Here is a 19438-nt window from a genome sequence, read left to right as displayed (position 1 = left end):
CTGTAACATTTTACATGGGAAGAGGATCTGTACTTGAATAGACATATATAATGTACAAACGAACCAGATTGTGTACACCTAGGACAAACAATATTCTAAGCTTTACCCCAATTAAAACACTTTTAAAAACCAAGAAGAAATAATGACACATAAACTTGTGGGGGTTTCGCCACGCACATTCCAATGTAATTTACAACCTAGGAACACGACTTCCAGAAAGGCTCTGCTGCCCTACTACCCAGATTTGGGAATGGAGAAATGCTGCCTCCTTGAGGCCACTTCCCACAACAGCAGCTTTAAACCCATTGCTAAAGGTCACTAAATATTCACCAAACTTGCAGTTCGGGAAATGGCACCTGCTCTCTAAAAAAACGCTGGGGTGGAAAATCGACCAAATAATTCAAAAGAGGGCAACCTTCAAAGAAGACAATTTCAAGAGTTATATTGTACTGCCAATTGTTTCCTTTTTTTAACAGAAAAGAAAACGGCGGAGAAAAATGATGAGTTTTACGAATTTTCAAAGACATGCAAACCCAAATTACAAAAACCTATCAGCTCACAGCAGCCAGAAGGGCCATTAGCATAAATGCTGTAAACAATAAATGCTGAAGCGATTGTGGAGAAATGCGTACCCTCGACTCTAAGGGGGACGTGGTAAGAGCCACTAATGAAAACACAAAGAGGGTGCTTTGAAAAGGGAAACACGGTGCTACCAGTCAATCAATCACACCCACTGCTGGGCCTATCACCTGAGAACATGAGAATCCAAAAGTCACAGGCTGGCAATCCTGCACTCCAACAATATTTACCATAGCCAACACTTGGAAGCAATGAAAATGTCCATCAACCGAGGAATGCACAAAGAAGAAGTGGTCCACGTACACAGTGGAAAATTACTCCAATAAAAAATAAAAATTAAATTTAAAAATCCAACAAAAGTAAGGAGACATCAGCTTGTGTGGGTTTGTCCGGGCACACTCCACTCTAATTTATAACCGAGAAACACCACAGGCCGCAAGGGCTTTTCCCTAGTTACCAGGGTGGGGAACATAGAAAGGCTGCCGCCCTCTGGCAGTTACCTGCAAAAGCAGTTTTAAAGCCTGTGCTAATGGTCATTTCATAGGAACAAGTACTGCAGAACTGTAAATGAAACCTGCCCTCAAAATGTCTTCAGGGAGGTAACGGCCAAAACATTTCAAAAGGTGACACGTACTTTAAGAGAACACTTTGAAGAACTAAGGGGTAATCACTGCTTGAAAAATAAAAAGGACATGCCTTAAAGCTCAATTTCAACGGATTATGAGGCACATGCGAATTCAACCACAAAGAGGTATCAGCTCACACTTGTCAGAATAACCATGAGCAAGAAAACTACAAACAATAAATGCTGAAGGTGTTGTGGAGAAATGCATACCCTCAACTTCAAGGGGGACGTAAGTTGGAAAGGGCCACGAATGAGAACAGAATGGAGGTGCCTTAAAAAGGTCAACATTGAGCTACCATATGATCCAGCAGGCCCACTCCTCCACCTATAATCTAAGAAGAGAGAATTGGAAAGACACAGGCAGGCAAATCTGCATTGCCCAGTATTACAATAGCCAAGATATGGAAGTAACCAAAAAGACCACCAACAGATGGGTGGGCAAAGAAGAACTCCTCCATGTACAGATGGAATATTCGCTAGTGAAAAAAATGAAACAATGCCATTTGCAGCACCATAGATGAGTCTAGACCTAATCACGCCACGTGTAGTAAGTGAGAAAGCAAAAGGCACATATCCTATCATATCACTTTCAGGAGTTACTTAAAAATTGATACCAATGAAGATATTTCCACAGAGAAAGGCAATCACAGATTCATTAAAAAACTTATGGTTCACCAAATAGAAAGGGATGAGGATTGGATACATTGCCATATTGGGGTTAACAGAGATATACAAACCATGTGAAATATATAACCACCAAAGACGTACGGAAGACCAGGAGAAGACTGCTCAACATTGTGTCATAACCTACATTGGCAAAGGATGCGAGGAAGAATAGATACACGTATATGTGTGAAAGAACCACATCTTGCACACCTAGAACAAACAAACCATTGTAATCAAATTTGCTGGGATAAAAAATAAAAAGTAAATTACAAATATGAACAAGAAGTAATGAGACATAAAGTTAAAGGGCTTTTTCCTGGCACATTCCATTCTAATATACACCCTAGAACACCACTTCCATTAAGGCTCTGTTTCCCTAGTAACCAAATTTGGAAAAGGAGAAATGCTGCCACCTAGTGGCCGTTTCCTGCAAGAGCAGCTTTAAATCACAGCTAATGGTCACTTAACATTCACAAGGACTCAGGGCTGTAAAGGACACTTGCCCTAAATATTTGTGCTGAAGTAGGGAATGGACAAAAAATTCAAAACAGGCAAATGTTTCAAGAAGAGATTATGAAGAGTTAAGTTTTACTCACACTCTTTTTAAAAAAAAGGAAAATGGATAAAAGCTCAACCTCAGGGAGTGTTAGACGCATGCAATCTAATCTACAAAAAGTTTCAACTTACACCAGTCGACTGACCATCAGCAAAAAGTCTACAAACAATAAATGCTGAAGGGGTTTTAGAGAACTGTGTACCCTCTGCCTGCTGGTGAGACGTAAAGGGGTAACAGCCAATAATGAGAACAGAAAGGAGCTGTGTTTAAAAGTAAAAATGGAGGTACTATTCAATCCAGCAGGCGCACCATTGGACCTCTCACCTGAGAAGACAAGAATCGAGAAGACACAGGCCGCAAAAGCTGCAGTGCAGCCTTATTCACCATAGCCAAGACAGTGAAGCAATCAAAATGTCCAACAACAGGTAAATGGATAAAGAAGAAGTGGTCCATGTACACAATGGAATATGAGCCATGGAAGACAATGAACCATTGCTCTTTGAGGCACCACAAATGAGTCTGGAGATAATCACGAAAGTTGAGGTAAGTTGGAAAGCAAAAGACCTGTTTTCTATGGTAGCACTTATAGGCGTTACCTAATAACTGACACAAATGAACATATCTCCACAGAGAAAGACACTCTGATTTAGAAAACAAACTATGCTCATCTAAAACGACAGGTGGGGGGAATGGATAAATTAAGATTAGTGTTACTATATGTATACAAACACATATGATATACATATCTCAAAAAGACCAACCATATAGCAAGGGAAGTCTGCGGAACCCTCTGTAACATTTTACATGGGAAGAGGATCTGTACTTGAATAGACATATATAATGTACAAACGAACCAGATTGTGTACACCTAGGACAAACAATATTCTAAGCTTTACCCCAATTAAAACACTTTTAAAAACCAAGAAGAAATAATGACACATAAACTTGTGGGGGTTTCGCCACGCACATTCCAATGTAATTTACAACCTAGGAACACGACTTCCAGAAAGGCTCTGCTGCCCTACTACCCAGATTTGGGAATGGAGAAATGCTGCCTCCTTGAGGCCACTTCCCACAACAGCAGCTTTAAACCCATTGCTAAAGGTCACTAAATATTCACCAAACTTGCAGTTCGGGAAATGGCACCTGCTCTCTAAAAAAACGCTGGGGTGGAAAATCGACCAAATAATTCAAAAGAGGGCAACCTTCAAAGAAGACAATTTCAAGAGTTATATTGTACTGCCAATTGTTTCCTTTTTTTAACAGAAAAGAAAACGGCGGAGAAAAATGATGAGTTTTACGAATTTTCAAAGACATGCAAACCCAAATTACAAAAACCTATCAGCTCACAGCAGCCAGAAGGGCCATTAGCATAAATGCTGTAAACAATAAATGCTGAAGCGATTGTGGAGAAATGCGTACCCTCGACTCTAAGGGGGACGTGGTAAGAGCCACTAATGAAAACACAAAGAGGGTGCTTTGAAAAGGGAAACACGGTGCTACCAGTCAATCAATCACACCCACTGCTGGGCCTATCACCTGAGAACATGAGAATCCAAAAGTCACAGGCTGGCAATCCTGCACTCCAACAATATTTACCATAGCCAACACTTGGAAGCAATGAAAATGTCCATCAACCGAGGAATGCACAAAGAAGAAGTGGTCCACGTACACAGTGGAAAATTACTCCAATAAAAAATAAAAATTAAATTTAAAAATCCAACAAAAGTAAGGAGACATCAGCTTGTGTGGGTTTGTCCGGGCACACTCCACTCTAATTTATAACCGAGAAACACCACAGGCCGCAAGGGCTTTTCCCTAGTTACCAGGGTGGGGAACATAGAAAGGCTGCCGCCCTCTGGCAGTTACCTGCAAAAGCAGTTTTAAAGCCTGTGCTAATGGTCATTTCATAGGAACAAGTACTGCAGAACTGTAAATGAAACCTGCCCTCAAAATGTCTTCAGGGAGGTAACGGCCAAAACATTTCAAAAGGTGACACGTACTTTAAGAGAACACTTTGAAGAACTAAGGGGTAATCACTGCTTGAAAAATAAAAAGGACATGCCTTAAAGCTCAATTTCAACGGATTATGAGGCACATGCGAATTCAACCACAAAGAGGTATCAGCTCACACTTGTCAGAATAACCATGAGCAAGAAAACTACAAACAATAAATGCTGAAGGTGTTGTGGAGAAATGCATACCCTCAACTTCAAGGGGGACGTAAGTTGGAAAGGGCCACGAATGAGAACAGAATGGAGGTGCCTTAAAAAGGTCAACATTGAGCTACCATATGATCCAGCAGGCCCACTCCTCCACCTATAATCTAAGAAGAGAGAATTGGAAAGACACAGGCAGGCAAATCTGCATTGCCCAGTATTACAATAGCCAAGATATGGAAGTAACCAAAAAGACCACCAACAGATGGGTGGGCAAAGAAGAACTCCTCCATGTACAGATGGAATATTCGCTAGTGAAAAAAATGAAACAATGCCATTTGCAGCACCATAGATGAGTCTAGACCTAATCACGCCACGTGTAGTAAGTGAGAAAGCAAAAGGCACATATCCTATCATATCACTTTCAGGAGTTACTTAAAAATTGATACCAATGAAGATATTTCCACAGAGAAAGGCAATCACAGATTCATTAAAAAACTTATGGTTCACCAAATAGAAAGGGATGAGGATTGGATACATTGCCATATTGGGGTTAACAGAGATATACAAACCATGTGAAATATATAACCACCAAAGACGTACGGAAGACCAGGAGAAGACTGCTCAACATTGTGTCATAACCTACATTGGCAAAGGATGCGAGGAAGAATAGATACACGTATATGTGTGAAAGAACCACATCTTGCACACCTAGAACAAACAAACCATTGTAATCAAATTTGCTGGGATAAAAAATAAAAAGTAAATTACAAATATGAACAAGAAGTAATGAGACATAAAGTTAAAGGGCTTTTTCCTGGCACATTCCATTCTAATATACACCCTAGAACACCACTTCCATTAAGGCTCTGTTTCCCTAGTAACCAAATTTGGAAAAGGAGAAATGCTGCCACCTAGTGGCCGTTTCCTGCAAGAGCAGCTTTAAATCACAGCTAATGGTCACTTAACATTCACAAGGACTCAGGGCTGTAAAGGACACTTGCCCTAAATATTTGTGCTGAAGTAGGGAATGGACAAAAAATTCAAAACAGGCAAATGTTTCAAGAAGAGATTATGAAGAGTTAAGTTTTACTCACACTCTTTTTAAAAAAAAGGAAAATGGATAAAAGCTCAACCTCAGGGAGTGTTAGACGCATGCAATCTAATCTACAAAAAGTTTCAACTTACACCAGTCGACTGACCATCAGCAAAAAGTCTACAAACAATAAATGCTGAAGGGGTTTTAGAGAACTGTGTACCCTCTGCCTGCTGGTGAGACGTAAAGGGGTAACAGCCAATAATGAGAACAGAAAGGAGCTGTGTTTAAAAGTAAAAATGGAGGTACTATTCAATCCAGCAGGCGCACCATTGGACCTCTCACCTGAGAAGACAAGAATCGAGAAGACACAGGCCGCAAAAGCTGCAGTGCAGCCTTATTCACCATAGCCAAGACAGTGAAGCAATCAAAATGTCCAACAACAGGTAAATGGATAAAGAAGAAGTGGTCCATGTACACAATGGAATATGAGCCATGGAAGACAATGAACCATTGCTCTTTGAGGCACCACAAATGAGTCTGGAGATAATCACGAAAGTTGAGGTAAGTTGGAAAGCAAAAGACCTGTTTTCTATGGTAGCACTTATAGGCGTTACCTAATAACTGACACAAATGAACATATCTCCACAGAGAAAGACACTCTGATTTAGAAAACAAACTATGCTCATCTAAAACGACAGGTGGGGGGAATGGATAAATTAAGATTAGTGTTACTATATGTATACAAACACATATGATATACATATCTCAAAAAGACCAACCATATAGCAAGGGAAGTCTGCGGAACCCTCTGTAACATTTTACATGGGAAGAGGATCTGTACTTGAATAGACATATATAATGTACAAACGAACCAGATTGTGTACACCTAGGACAAACAATATTCTAAGCTTTACCCCAATTAAAACACTTTTAAAAACCAAGAAGAAATAATGACACATAAACTTGTGGGGGTTTCGCCACGCACATTCCAATGTAATTTACAACCTAGGAACACGACTTCCAGAAAGGCTCTGCTGCCCTACTACCCAGATTTGGGAATGGAGAAATGCTGCCTCCTTGAGGCCACTTCCCACAACAGCAGCTTTAAACCCATTGCTAAAGGTCACTAAATATTCACCAAACTTGCAGTTCGGGAAATGGCACCTGCTCTCTAAAAAAACGCTGGGGTGGAAAATCGACCAAATAATTCAAAAGAGGGCAACCTTCAAAGAAGACAATTTCAAGAGTTATATTGTACTGCCAATTGTTTCCTTTTTTTAACAGAAAAGAAAACGGCGGAGAAAAATGATGAGTTTTACGAATTTTCAAAGACATGCAAACCCAAATTACAAAAACCTATCAGCTCACAGCAGCCAGAAGGGCCATTAGCATAAATGCTGTAAACAATAAATGCTGAAGCGATTGTGGAGAAATGCGTACCCTCGACTCTAAGGGGGACGTGGTAAGAGCCACTAATGAAAACACAAAGAGGGTGCTTTGAAAAGGGAAACACGGTGCTACCAGTCAATCAATCACACCCACTGCTGGGCCTATCACCTGAGAACATGAGAATCCAAAAGTCACAGGCTGGCAATCCTGCACTCCAACAATATTTACCATAGCCAACACTTGGAAGCAATGAAAATGTCCATCAACCGAGGAATGCACAAAGAAGAAGTGGTCCACGTACACAGTGGAAAATTACTCCAATAAAAAATAAAAATTAAATTTAAAAATCCAACAAAAGTAAGGAGACATCAGCTTGTGTGGGTTTGTCCGGGCACACTCCACTCTAATTTATAACCGAGAAACACCACAGGCCGCAAGGGCTTTTCCCTAGTTACCAGGGTGGGGAACATAGAAAGGCTGCCGCCCTCTGGCAGTTACCTGCAAAAGCAGTTTTAAAGCCTGTGCTAATGGTCATTTCATAGGAACAAGTACTGCAGAACTGTAAATGAAACCTGCCCTCAAAATGTCTTCAGGGAGGTAACGGCCAAAACATTTCAAAAGGTGACACGTACTTTAAGAGAACACTTTGAAGAACTAAGGGGTAATCACTGCTTGAAAAATAAAAAGGACATGCCTTAAAGCTCAATTTCAACGGATTATGAGGCACATGCGAATTCAACCACAAAGAGGTATCAGCTCACACTTGTCAGAATAACCATGAGCAAGAAAACTACAAACAATAAATGCTGAAGGTGTTGTGGAGAAATGCATACCCTCAACTTCAAGGGGGACGTAAGTTGGAAAGGGCCACGAATGAGAACAGAATGGAGGTGCCTTAAAAAGGTCAACATTGAGCTACCATATGATCCAGCAGGCCCACTCCTCCACCTATAATCTAAGAAGAGAGAATTGGAAAGACACAGGCAGGCAAATCTGCATTGCCCAGTATTACAATAGCCAAGATATGGAAGTAACCAAAAAGACCACCAACAGATGGGTGGGCAAAGAAGAACTCCTCCATGTACAGATGGAATATTCGCTAGTGAAAAAAATGAAACAATGCCATTTGCAGCACCATAGATGAGTCTAGACCTAATCACGCCACGTGTAGTAAGTGAGAAAGCAAAAGGCACATATCCTATCATATCACTTTCAGGAGTTACTTAAAAATTGATACCAATGAAGATATTTCCACAGAGAAAGGCAATCACAGATTCATTAAAAAACTTATGGTTCACCAAATAGAAAGGGATGAGGATTGGATACATTGCCATATTGGGGTTAACAGAGATATACAAACCATGTGAAATATATAACCACCAAAGACGTACGGAAGACCAGGAGAAGACTGCTCAACATTGTGTCATAACCTACATTGGCAAAGGATGCGAGGAAGAATAGATACACGTATATGTGTGAAAGAACCACATCTTGCACACCTAGAACAAACAAACCATTGTAATCAAATTTGCTGGGATAAAAAATAAAAAGTAAATTACAAATATGAACAAGAAGTAATGAGACATAAAGTTAAAGGGCTTTTTCCTGGCACATTCCATTCTAATATACACCCTAGAACACCACTTCCATTAAGGCTCTGTTTCCCTAGTAACCAAATTTGGAAAAGGAGAAATGCTGCCACCTAGTGGCCGTTTCCTGCAAGAGCAGCTTTAAATCACAGCTAATGGTCACTTAACATTCACAAGGACTCAGGGCTGTAAAGGACACTTGCCCTAAATATTTGTGCTGAAGTAGGGAATGGACAAAAAATTCAAAACAGGCAAATGTTTCAAGAAGAGATTATGAAGAGTTAAGTTTTACTCACACTCTTTTTAAAAAAAAGGAAAATGGATAAAAGCTCAACCTCAGGGAGTGTTAGACGCATGCAATCTAATCTACAAAAAGTTTCAACTTACACCAGTCGACTGACCATCAGCAAAAAGTCTACAAACAATAAATGCTGAAGGGGTTTTAGAGAACTGTGTACCCTCTGCCTGCTGGTGAGACGTAAAGGGGTAACAGCCAATAATGAGAACAGAAAGGAGCTGTGTTTAAAAGTAAAAATGGAGGTACTATTCAATCCAGCAGGCGCACCATTGGACCTCTCACCTGAGAAGACAAGAATCGAGAAGACACAGGCCGCAAAAGCTGCAGTGCAGCCTTATTCACCATAGCCAAGACAGTGAAGCAATCAAAATGTCCAACAACAGGTAAATGGATAAAGAAGAAGTGGTCCATGTACACAATGGAATATGAGCCATGGAAGACAATGAACCATTGCTCTTTGAGGCACCACAAATGAGTCTGGAGATAATCACGAAAGTTGAGGTAAGTTGGAAAGCAAAAGACCTGTTTTCTATGGTAGCACTTATAGGCGTTACCTAATAACTGACACAAATGAACATATCTCCACAGAGAAAGACACTCTGATTTAGAAAACAAACTATGCTCATCTAAAACGACAGGTGGGGGGAATGGATAAATTAAGATTAGTGTTACTATATGTATACAAACACATATGATATACATATCTCAAAAAGACCAACCATATAGCAAGGGAAGTCTGCGGAACCCTCTGTAACATTTTACATGGGAAGAGGATCTGTACTTGAATAGACATATATAATGTACAAACGAACCAGATTGTGTACACCTAGGACAAACAATATTCTAAGCTTTACCCCAATTAAAACACTTTTAAAAACCAAGAAGAAATAATGACACATAAACTTGTGGGGGTTTCGCCACGCACATTCCAATGTAATTTACAACCTAGGAACACGACTTCCAGAAAGGCTCTGCTGCCCTACTACCCAGATTTGGGAATGGAGAAATGCTGCCTCCTTGAGGCCACTTCCCACAACAGCAGCTTTAAACCCATTGCTAAAGGTCACTAAATATTCACCAAACTTGCAGTTCGGGAAATGGCACCTGCTCTCTAAAAAAACGCTGGGGTGGAAAATCGACCAAATAATTCAAAAGAGGGCAACCTTCAAAGAAGACAATTTCAAGAGTTATATTGTACTGCCAATTGTTTCCTTTTTTTAACGGAAAAGAAAACGGCGGAGAAAAATGATGAGTTTTACGAATTTTCAAAGACATGCAAACCCAAATTACAAAAACCTATCAGCTCACAGCAGCCAGAAGGGCCATTAGCATAAATGCTGTAAACAATAAATGCTGAAGCGATTGTGGAGAAATGCGTACCCTCGACTCTAAGGGGGACGTGGTAAGAGCCACTAATGAAAACACAAAGAGGGTGCTTTGAAAAGGGAAACACGGTGCTACCAGTCAATCAATCACACCCACTGCTGGGCCTATCACCTGAGAACATGAGAATCCAAAAGTCACAGGCTGGCAATCCTGCACTCCAACAATATTTACCATAGCCAACACTTGGAAGCAATGAAAATGTCCATCAACCGAGGAATGCACAAAGAAGAAGTGGTCCACGTACACAGTGGAAAATTACTCCAATAAAAAATAAAAATTAAATTTAAAAATCCAACAAAAGTAAGGAGACATCAGCTTGTGTGGGTTTGTCCGGGCACACTCCACTCTAATTTATAACCGAGAAACACCACAGGCCGCAAGGGCTTTTCCCTAGTTACCAGGGTGGGGAACATAGAAAGGCTGCCGCCCTCTGGCAGTTACCTGCAAAAGCAGTTTTAAAGCCTGTGCTAATGGTCATTTCATAGGAACAAGTACTGCAGAACTGTAAATGAAACCTGCCCTCAAAATGTCTTCAGGGAGGTAACGGCCAAAACATTTCAAAAGGTGACACGTACTTTAAGAGAACACTTTGAAGAACTAAGGGGTAATCACTGCTTGAAAAATAAAAAGGACATGCCTTAAAGCTCAATTTCAACGGATTATGAGGCACATGCGAATTCAACCACAAAGAGGTATCAGCTCACACTTGTCAGAATAACCATGAGCAAGAAAACTACAAACAATAAATGCTGAAGGTGTTGTGGAGAAATGCATACCCTCAACTTCAAGGGGGACGTAAGTTGGAAAGGGCCACGAATGAGAACAGAATGGAGGTGCCTTAAAAAGGTCAACATTGAGCTACCATATGATCCAGCAGGCCCACTCCTCCACCTATAATCTAAGAAGAGAGAATTGGAAAGACACAGGCAGGCAAATCTGCATTGCCCAGTATTACAAGAGCCAAGATATGGAAGTAACCAAAAAGACCACCAACAGATGGGTGGGCAAAGAAGAACTCCTCCATGTACAGATGGAATATTCGCTAGTGAAAAAAATGAAACAATGCCATTTGCAGCACCATAGATGAGTCTAGACGTAATCACGCCACGTGTAGTAAGTGAGAAAGCAAAAGGCACATATCCTATCATATCACTTTCAGGAGTTACTTAAAAATTGATACCAATGAAGATATTTCCACAGAGAAAGGCAATCACAGATTCATTAAAAAACTTATGGTTCACCAAATAGAAAGGGATGAGGATTGGATACATTACCATATTGGGGTTAACAGAGATATACAAACCATGTGAAATATATAACCACCAAAGACGTACGGAAGACCAGGAGAAGACTGCTCAACATTGTGTCATAACCTACATTGGCAAAGGATGCGAGGAAGAATAGATACACGTATATGTGTGAAAGAACCACATCTTGCACACCTAGAACAAACAAACCATTGTAATCAAATTTGCTGGGATAAAAAATAAAAAGTAAATTACAAATATGAACAAGAAGTAATGAGACATAAAGTTAAAGGGCTTTTTCCTGGCACATTCCATTCTAATATACAACCTAGAACACCACTTCCATTAAGGCTCTGTTTCCCTAGTAACCAAATTTGGTAAAGGAGAAATGCTGCCACCTTGCGGCCGTATCCTGCAAGAGCAGCTTTAAAGTCACAGCCAATGGTCACTTAACATTCACAAGGACTCAGGGCTGTAAAGGACACTTGCCCTAAATATTTGTGCTGAAGTAGGGAATGGGCAAAAAATTCAAAACAGGCAAATGTTTCAAGAAGAGATTAGGAAGAGTTAAGTTTTACTCACACTCTTTTTAAAAAAAAGGAAAATGGATAAAAGCTCAACCTCAGGGAGTGTTAGACGCATGCAATCTAATCTACAAAAAGTTTCAACTTACACCAGTCGACTGACCATCAGCAAAAAGTCTACAAACAATAAATGCTGAAGGGGTTTTAGAGAACTGTGTACCCTCTGCCTGCTGGTGAGACGTAAAGGGGTAACAGCCAATAATGAGAACAGAAAGGAGCTGCGTTTAAAAGTAAAAATGGAGGTACTATTCAATCCAGCAGGCGCACCATTGGACCTCTCACCTGAGAAGACAAGAATCGAGAAGACACAGGCCGCAAAAGCTGCAGTGCAGCCTTATTCACAATAGCCAAGACAGTGAAGCAATCAAAATGTCCAACAACAGGTAAATGGATAAAGAAGAAGTGGTCCATGTACACAATGGAATATGAGCCATGGAAGACAATGAACCATTGCTCTTTGAGGCACCACAAATGAGTCTGGAGATAATCACGAAAGATGAGGTAAGTTGGAAAGCAAAAGACCTGTGTTCTATGATAGCACTTATAGGCGTTATCTAATAACTGACACAAATGAACATATTTCCACAGAGAAAGACACTCACAGATTTAGAAAACAAACTATGCTCATCTAAAACGACCGGTGGGGGGAATGGATAAATTAAGATTAGTGTTACTATATGTATACAAACACATATGATATACATATCTCAAAAAGACCAACCATATAGCAAGGGAAGTCTGCGGAACCCTCTGTAACATTTTACATGGGAAGAGGATCTGTACTTGAATAGACATATATAATGTACAAATGAACCAGATTGTGTACACCTAGGACAAACAATATTCTAAGCTTTACCCCAATTAAAACACTTTTAAAAACCAAGAAGAAATAATGACACATAAACTTGTGGGGGTTTCGCCACGCACATTCCAATGTAATTTACAACCTAGGAACACGACTTCCAGAAAGGCTCTGCTGCCCTACTCCCCAGATTTGGGAATGGGGAAATGCTGCCTCCTAGAGGCCGCTTCCCACAACAGCAGCTTTAAACCCATTGCTAAAGGTCACTAAATATTCACCAAACTTGCAGTTCGGGAAATGACACCTGCTCTCTAAAAAAACGCTGGGGTGGAAAATCGACCAAATAATTCAAAAGAGGGCAACCTTCAAAGAAGACAATTTCAAGAGTTATATTGTACTGCCAATTGTTTCCTTTTTTTAACGGAAAAGAAAACGGCGGAGAAAAATGATGAGTTTTACGAATGTTCAAAGACATGCAAACCCAAATTACAAAAACCTATCAGCTCACAGCAGCCAGAAGGGCCATTAGCATCAATGCTGTAAACAATAAATGCTGAAGCGATTGTGGAGAAATGCGTACCCTCGATTCTAAGGGGGACGTGGTAAGAGCCACTAATGAAAACACAAAGAGGGTGCTTTGAAAAGGGAAACACGGTGCTACCAGTCAATCAATCACACCCACTGCTGGGCCTATCACCTGAGAACATGAGAATCCAAAAGTCACAGGCTGGCAATCCTGCACTCCAACAATATTTACCATAGCCAACACTTGGAAGCAATGAAAATGTCCATCAACCGAGGAATGCACAAAGAAGAAGTGGTCCACGTACACAGTGGAAAATTACTCCAATAAAAAATAAAAATTAAATTTAAAAATCCAACAAAAGTAAGGAGACATCAGCTTGTGTGGGTTTGTCCGGGCACACTCCACTCTAATTTATAACCGAGAAACACCACAGGCCGCAAGGGCTTTTCCCTAGTTACCAGGGTGGGGAACATAGAAAGGCTGCCGCCCTCTGGCAGTTACCTGCAAAAGCAGTTTTAAAGCCTGTGCTAATGGTCATTTCATAGGAACAAGTACTGCAGAACTGTAAATGAAACCTGCCCTCAAAATGTCTTCAGGGAGGTAACGGCCAAAACATTTCAAAAGGTGACACGTACTTTAAGAGAACACTTTGAAGAACTAAGGGGTAATCACTGCTTGAAAAATAAAAAGGACATGCCTTAAAGCTCAATTTCAACGGATTATGAGGCACATGCGAATTCAACCACAAAGAGGTATCAGCTCACACTTGTCAGAATAACCATGAGCAAGAAAACTACAAACAATAAATGCTGAAGGTGTTGTGGAGAAATGCATACCCTCAACTTCAAGGGGGACGTAAGTTGGAAAGGGCCACGAATGAGAACAGAATGGAGGTGCCTTAAAAAGGTCAACATTGAGCTACCATATGATCCAGCAGGCCCACTCCTCCACCTATAATCTAAGAAGAGAGAATTGGAAAGACACAGGCAGGCAAATCTGCATTGCCCAGTATTACAAGAGCCAAGATATGGAAGTAACCAAAAAGACCACCAACAGATGGGTGGGCAAAGAAGAACTCCTCCATGTACAGATGGAATATTCGCTAGTGAAAAAAATGAAACAATGCCATTTGCAGCACCATAGATGAGTCTAGACGTAATCACGCCACGTGTAGTAAGTGAGAAAGCAAAAGGCACATATCCTATCATATCACTTTCAGGAGTTACTTAAAAATTGATACCAATGAAGATATTTCCACAGAGAAAGGCAATCACAGATTCATTAAAAAACTTATGGTTCACCAAATAGAAAGGGATGAGGATTGGATACATTACCATATTGGGGTTAACAGAGATATACAAACCATGTGAAATATATAACCACCAAAGACGTACGGAAGACCAGGAGAAGACTGCTCAACATTGTGTCATAACCTACATTGGCAAAGGATGCGAGGAAGAATAGATACACGTATATGTGTGAAAGAACCACATCTTGCACACCTAGAACAAACAAACCATTGTAATCAAATTTGCTGGGATAAAAAATAAAAAGTAAATTACAAATATGAACAAGAAGTAATGAGACATAAAGTTAAAGGGCTTTTTCCTGGCACATTCCATTCTAATATACAACCTAGAACACCACTTCCATTAAGGCTCTGTTTCCCTAGTAACCAAATTTGGTAAAGGAGAAATGCTGCCACCTTGCGGCCGTATCCTGCAAGAGCAGCTTTAAAGTCACAGCCAATGGTCACTTAACATTCACAAGGACTCAGGGCTGTAAAGGACACTTGCCCTAAATATTTGTGCTGAAGTAGGGAATGGGCAAAAAATTCAAAACAGGCAAATGTTTCAAGAAGAGATTAGGAAGAGTTAAGTTTTACTCACACTCTTTTTAAAAAAAAGGAAAATGGATAAAAGCTCAACCTCAGGGAGTGTTAGACGCATGCAATCTAATCTACAAAAAGTTTCAACTTACACCAGTCGACTGACCATCAGCAAAAAGTCTACAAACAATAAATGCTGAAGGGGTTTTAGAGAACTGTGTACCCTCTGCCTGCTGGTGAGACGTAAAGGGGTAACAGCCAATAATGAGAACAGAAAGGAGCTGCGTTTAAAAGTAAAAATGGAGGTACTATTCAATCCAGCAGGCGCACCATTGGACCTCTCACCTGAGAAGACAAGAATCGAGAAGACACAGGCCGCAAAAGCTGCAGTGCAGCCTTATTCACAATAGCCAAGACAGTGAAGCAATCAAAATGTCCAACAACAGGTAAATGGATAAAGAAGAAGTGGTCCATGTACACAATGGAATATGAGCCATGGAAGACAATGAACCATTGCTCTTTGAGGCACCACAAATGAGTCTGGAGATAATCACGAAAGATGAGGTAAGTTGGAAAGCAAAAGACCTGTGTTCTATGATAGCACTTATAGGCGTTATCTAATAACTGACACAAATGAACATATTTCCACAGAGAAAGACACTCACAGATTTAGAAAACAAACTATGCTCATCTAAAACGACCGGTGGGGGGAATGGATAAATTAAGATTAGTGTTACTATATGTATACAAACACATATGATATACATATCTCAAAAAGACCAACCATATAGCAAGGGAAGTCTGCGGAACCCTCTGTAACATTTTACATGGGAAGAGGATCTGTACTTGAATAGACATATATAATGTACAAATGAACCAGATTGTGTACACCTAGGACAAACAATATTCTAAGCTTTACCCCAATTAAAACACTTTTAAAAACCAAGAAGAAATAATGACACATAAACTTGTGGGGGTTTCGCCACGCACATTCCAATGTAATTTACAACCTAGGAACACGACTTCCAGAAAGGCTCTGCTGCCCTACTCCCCAGATTTGGGAATGGGGAAATGCTGCCTCCTAGAGGCCGCTTCCCACAACAGCAGCTTTAAACCCATTGCTAAAGGTCACTAAATATTCACCAAACTTGCAGTTCGGGAAATGACACCTGCTCTCTAAAAAAACGCTGGGGTGGAAAATCGACCAAATAATTCAAAAGAGGGCAACCTTCAAAGAAGACAATTTCAAGAGTTATATTGTGCTGCCAATTGTTTCCTTTTTTTAACGGAAAAGAAAACGGCGGAGAAAAATGATGAGTTTTACGAATGTTCAAAGACATGCAAACCCAAATTACAAAAACCTATCAGCTCACAGCAGCCAGAAGGGCCATTAGCATCAATGCTGTAAACAATAAATGCTGAAGCGATTGTGGAGAAATGCGTACCCTCGATTCTAAGGGGGACGTGGTAAGAGCCACTAATGAAAACACAAAGAAGGTGCTTTGAAAAGGGAAACACGGTGCTACCAGTCAATCAATCACACCCACTGCTGGGCCTATCACCTGAGAACATGAGAATCCAAAAGTCACAGGCTGGCAATCCTGCACTCCAACAATATTTACCATAGCCAACACTTGGAAGCAATGAAAATGTCCATCAACCGAGGAATGCACAAAGAAGAAGTGGTCCACGTACACAGTGGAAAATTACTCCAATAAAAAATAAAAATTAAATTTAAAAATCCAACGAAAGTAAGGAGACATCAGCTTGTGTGGGTTTGTCCGGGCACACTCCACTCTAATTTATAACCGAGAAACACCACAGGCCGCAAGGGCTTTTCCCTAGTTACCAGGGTGGGGAACATAGAAAGGCTGCCGCCCTCTGGCAGTTACCTGCAAAAGCAGTTTTAAAGCCTGTGCTAATGGTCATTTCATAGGAACAAGTACTGCAGAACTGTAAATGAAACCTGCCCTCAAAATGTCTTCAGGGAGGTAACGGCCAAAACATTTCAAAAGGTGACACGTACTTTAAGAGAACACTTTGAAGAACTAAGGGGTAATCACTGCTTGAAAAATAAAAAGGACATGCCTTAAAGCTCAATTTCAACGGATTATGAGGCACATGCGAATTCAACCACAAAGAGGTATCAGCTCACACTTGTCAGAATAACCATGAGCAAGAAAACTACAAACAATAAATGCTGAAGGTGTTGTGGAGAAATGCATACCCTCAACTTCAAGGGGGACGTAAGTTGGAAAGGGCCACGAATGAGAACAGAATGGAGGTGCCTTAAAAAGGTCAACATTGAGCTACCATATGATCCAGCAGGCCCACTCCTCCACCTATAATCTAAGAAGAGAGAATTGGAAAGACACAGGCAGGCAAATCTGCATTGCCCAGTATTACAAGAGCCAAGATATGGAAGTAACCAAAAAGACCACCAACAGATGGGTGGGCAAAGAAGAACTCCTCCATGTACAGATGGAATATTCGCTAGTGAAAAAAATGAAACAATGCCATTTGCAGCACCATAGATGAGTCTAGACGTAATCACGCCACGTGTAGTAAGTGAGAAAGCAAAAGGCACATATCCTATCATATCACTTTCAGGAGTTACTTAAAAATTGATACCAATGAAGATATTTCCACAGAGAAAGGCAATCACAGATTCATTAAAAAACTTATGGTTCACCAAATAGAAAGGGATGAGGATTGGATACATTACCATATTGGGGTTAACAGAGATATACAAACCATGTGAAATATATAACCACCAAAGACGTACGGAAGACCAGGAGAAGACTGCTCAACATTGTGTCATAACCTACATTGGCAAAGGATGCGAGGAAGAATAGATACACGTATATGTGTGAAAGAACCACATCTTGCACACCTAGAACAAACAAACCATTGTAATCAAATTTGCTGGGATAAAAAATAAAAAGTAAATTACAAATATGAACAAGAAGTAATGAGACATAAAGTTAAAGGGCTTTTTCCTGGCACATTCCATTCTAATATACAACCTAGAACACCACTTCCATTAAGGCTCTGTTTCCCTAGTAACCAAATTTGGTAAAGGAGAAATGCTGCCACCTTGTGGCCGTATCCTGCAAGAGCAGCTTTAAAGTCACAGCCAATGGTCACTTAACATTCACAAGGACTCAGGGCTGTAAAGGACACTTGCCCTAAATATTTGTGCTGAAGTAGGGAATGGGCAAAAAATTCAAAACAGGCAAATGTTTCAAGAAGAGATTAGGAAGAGTTAAGTTTTACTCACACTCTTTTTAAAAAAAAGGAAAATGGATAAAAGCTCAACCTCAGGGAGTGTTAGACGCATGCAATCTAATCTACAAAAAGTTTCAACTTACACCAGTCGACTGACCATCAGCAAAAAGTCTACAAACAATAAATGCTGAAGGGGTTTTAGAGAACTGTGTACCCTCTGCCTGCTGGTGAGACGTAAAGGGGTAACAGCCAATAATGAGAACAGAAAGGAGCTGCGTTTAAAAGTAAAAATGGAGGTACTATTCAATCCAGCAGGCGCACCATTGGACCTCTCACCTGAGAAGACAAGAATCGAGAAGACACAGGCCGCAAAAGCTGCAGTGCAGCCTTATTCACAATAGCCAAGACAGTGAAGCAATCAAAATGTCCAACAACAGGTAAATGGATAAAGAAGAAGTGGTCCATGTACACAATGGAATATGAGCCATGGAAGACAATGAACCATTGCTCTTTGAGGCACCACAAATGAGTCTGGAGATAATCACGAAAGATGAGGTAAGTTGGAAAGCAAAAGACCTGTGTTCTATGATAGCACTTATAGGCGTTATCTAATAACTGACACAAATGAACATATTTCCACAGAGAAAGACACTCACAGATTTAGAAAACAAACTATGCTCATCTAAAACGACCGGTGGGGGGAATGGATAAATTAAGATTAGTGTTACTATATGTATACAAACACATATGATATACATATCTCAAAAAGACCAACCATATAGCAAGGGAAGTCTGCGGAACCCTCTGTAACATTTTACATGGGAAGAGGATCTGTACTTGAATAGACATATATAATGTACAAATGAACCAGATTGTGTACACCTAGGACAAACAATATTCTAAGCTTTACCCCAATTAAAACACTTTTAAAAACCAA

The sequence above is a fragment of the Balaenoptera borealis genome, assembly GCF_965194805.1.
Source record: "Balaenoptera borealis genome assembly, chromosome: 9".
Lineage (NCBI taxonomy): Eukaryota > Metazoa > Chordata > Mammalia > Artiodactyla > Balaenopteridae > Balaenoptera > Balaenoptera borealis.
This window is presented reverse-complemented; position numbering follows the sequence as displayed.